The sequence below is a fragment of the Pelobates fuscus genome, chromosome 6, assembly GCF_036172605.1.
Source record: "Pelobates fuscus isolate aPelFus1 chromosome 6, aPelFus1.pri, whole genome shotgun sequence".
NCBI lineage: Eukaryota > Metazoa > Chordata > Amphibia > Anura > Pelobatidae > Pelobates > Pelobates fuscus.
The window spans coordinates 134314389-134317839 of NC_086322.1; positions in this window are offsets into that span (position 1 = coordinate 134314389).

Genomic DNA, 3451 nt, shown 5'->3' on the forward strand with positions numbered 1-3451 from the left:
AAGGTGAGGTAATCTAGACTTTTTTGACCTAGGCGACTTCTCTTCTCAGTGACAATACCTCCTGCTGCACTGAAGGTCCTTTCTGACAGGACACTTGAAGCGGGGCAGGCCAGAAGTTCTATCGCAAATTGGGATAGCTCAGGCCACAGGTCAAGCCTGCACACCCAGTAGTCAAGGGGTTCATTGCTCCTCAGAGTGTCGATATCTGCAGTTAAGGCGAGGTAGTCTGCTACCTGTCAGTCGAGTCGCTCTCTGAGGGTGGATCCCAAAGGGCTGTGGCGATGCATAGGACTTAAAAAGGTCCGCATGTCCTCCATCAACAACACGTCTTTAAAGCGTCCTGTCCTTGCCGGCGTGGTCGTGGGAGGAGGAGGAGGAGGATGACTTCCACCTCTCCCCCTGTTAGATTCCCGTTGTGCTGTGACATCACCCTTATACGCTGTGTAAAGCATACTTTTTAATTTATTTTGCAAATGCTGCATCCTTTCCGACTTGTTGTAATTCGGTAACATTTCCGCCACTTTCTGCTTATACCGGGGGTCTAGTAGCGTGGACACCCAGTACAGGTCGTTCTCCTTCAGCCTTTTTATACGAGGGTCCCTCAACAGGCAGGACAGCATGAAAGACCCCATTTGCACAAGGTTGGATGCCGAGCTACTCATTTCCCGTTCCTCCTCCTCACTGATGTCATTGAAGGTATGTTCTTCCCCCCAGCCACGTACAACACCACGGGTACCAGATAGGTGACAACGAGCACCCTGGGATGCCTGTTGTGTTTGGTCTTGCTCCTCCTCCTCCTCCTCAAAGCTACAATCCTCCTCTGACTCCTCTTCCTCACAATCCTCTTCCAGCGTTGCCGCAGGTCCAGCAAGCGATGCTGATAAGGCTGTTTCTGGTGGTGATGGTGACCACAACTCTTCCTCTTCCTCTTCACGCTCATCTACAGCCTGATCCAGCACTCTTCGCAGGGCATGCTCCAGGAAGAAAACAAATGGTATGATGTCGCTGATGGTGCCTTCGTTGCGACTGAATAGGTTTGTCACCTCCTCAAAAGGACGCATGAGCCTACAGGCATTGCGCATGATCGTCCAGTAACGTGGCAAAAAAATGCCCAGCTCCCCAGAGGCTGTCCTAGCACCCCGGTCATACAAATATTCATTAACAGCTTTTTCTTGTTGGAGCAGGCGGTCGAACATTAGGAGTGTTGAATTCCAACGTGTAGGGCTGTCGCAAATCAAGCGCCTCACTGGCATGTTGTTTCGCCGCTGGATATCGGCAAAGTGAGCCATGGCCGTGTAGGAATGCCTGAAATGGCCACACACCTTCCTGGCCTGCTTCAGGACGTCCTGTAAGCCTGTGTACTTATGCACAAAGCGTTGTACGATCAGATTACACACATGTGCCATGCACGGCACATGTGTCAACTTGCCCAACTTCAATGCCGCTATCAAATTTTTTCCGTTGTCACACACCACTTTGCCGATATCCAGTTGCTGCGGAGTCAGCCACTTTTCCACCTGTGCGTTCAGTGCTTGTCCGGTGTGACTCTCTGCTTTCAAGCAAGTCAAACCCAAGACGGCGTGACACTGCCGTATCCGGGATGTGGAATAGTACCTGGGGAGCTGGGGGGGTGCTGTTGATGTGGAGCAAGACGCAGCAGCACAAGAGGACTCAGCCGAGGAGGTTATGGAAGAGGATGGAGTAGGAGGAGTAGAGGAGGTGGCAACAGGACTGCCTGCAATTCGTGGCGGTATCACCAACTCCTCTGCAATGCCACACATTCCTTGCTTGTCAGCCGTCAGCAGGTTTACCCAATGCGCAGTGTAGGTGATATACCTGCCCTGACCATGCTTTGCAGGCCAGGTATCAGTGGTCAGATGGACCCTTGCCCCAACACTGTGTGCCAGACATGCCATGACTTCCTTTTTCACAATCGAGTACAAGTTGGGGATTGCCTTTTGTGAAAAGAAATTCCGTCCGGGTACCTTCCACTGCGGTGTCCCAATAGCTAAAAATTTTTTGAACGCCTCAGACTCAACCAGATTGTATGGTAAAAGCTGTCGGGCTAATAGTTCGGACAAGCCAGCTATCAGACGCTGGGCAAGGGGGTGACTTGGTGACATTGGCTTCTTACGCTCAAACATGTCCTTGACAGACACATGACTGTGGGCAGATGAGCGTGAACTGCTCAAGGCGGGAGACGGAGTGGCGGATGGTTGAGAGGGGGCAAGAAGGACAGCAGTGGTTGACGTGGCTGAAGATGCTAGACCAGGAGGAGGATGGCGACTTAGAGTAGGCGTGCTGCTTGTACTCATGTGTTGATCGCATAGGCGTTTGTGATGTGAGATCATGTGCCTACGCAAAGCAGTTGTACCTAGGTGGGTGTTGGACCTCCCACGACCCAGTTTCCTTTGGCACAGGTTGCAAATGGCATCGCTGTTGTCCGAGGCAGACACACAAAAAAAATGCCACACTGCTGAGCTCTGCAATGACGGCATTCTGGTGGTGGACACAGCATGCGTTGATTGGCGTGCTGTCGGGCTGACCCCGGGTGCCAATGCATGCTGTCTGACTGTGCCACTAGCTCCTTGCGACGACCCCCCCCCTGCTTCCAACTCATCTCCTCCTCCTCTCTGTCTCCCCATCTGAACTTTCGCCCTGTTCTTCTTCTTGCCGAGCGGGCACCCACGTGACATCCATGGATGCATCGTCATCATCAACCGCTTCGCTTGTATCTGACAACTCAGAAAAGGAAGCAGCAGTGGGTACAACATCATCATCATCACACCGTACCTCCATGTGTTTAATGCTGCCTGCCTGAGACATATCCCTGTTATCTACATCCTCTAGCAATAATGGTTGCGCATCACTCATTTCTTCAAACGGGTGTGTGAATAACTCCTCTGACATACCAAGTAAAGCGACTGTGGTGCTAGTTTTGGTGGTGGCAGCAGGCAGGTGAGTGGTATCTTGAGAGGTGCCTGAAGCTAAGCTGGAGGAGGATGGTGCGTCAAGGTTCCGAGCGGAGGCTGTACAAGATTGGGTGTCCTGTGTTAGCCAGTCAACTATGTCCTCAGAACTTTTCAAGTTCAGGGTACGTGGCTTCTGAAAACTGGGCATTATTCTAGGGCAAAAGGGAATCACAGCACCACGACCACGACGGCCCCTGCGGGGTGGCCTGCCTCTGCCTGTCATTTTTTTTGGGATTAGTGGTACTATGCGTGCAAGCTACTGTGAGACCAGATATGATTGGCAATGTGAACTGTAACAGTTCTGCAGAGCACACACTGTAGGCCTGACACACCCGCTTGAAGACAAGTAACTGCTATTCAATCTATAACAGTGAAAAAAAAATTTTCTTTGTAAAAGCACGCTATAGAGACACCAGATATGATTGGCAATGTGCACTTGAACAGTTCTGCAGAGCACACACTGTAGGCCTGACACACCC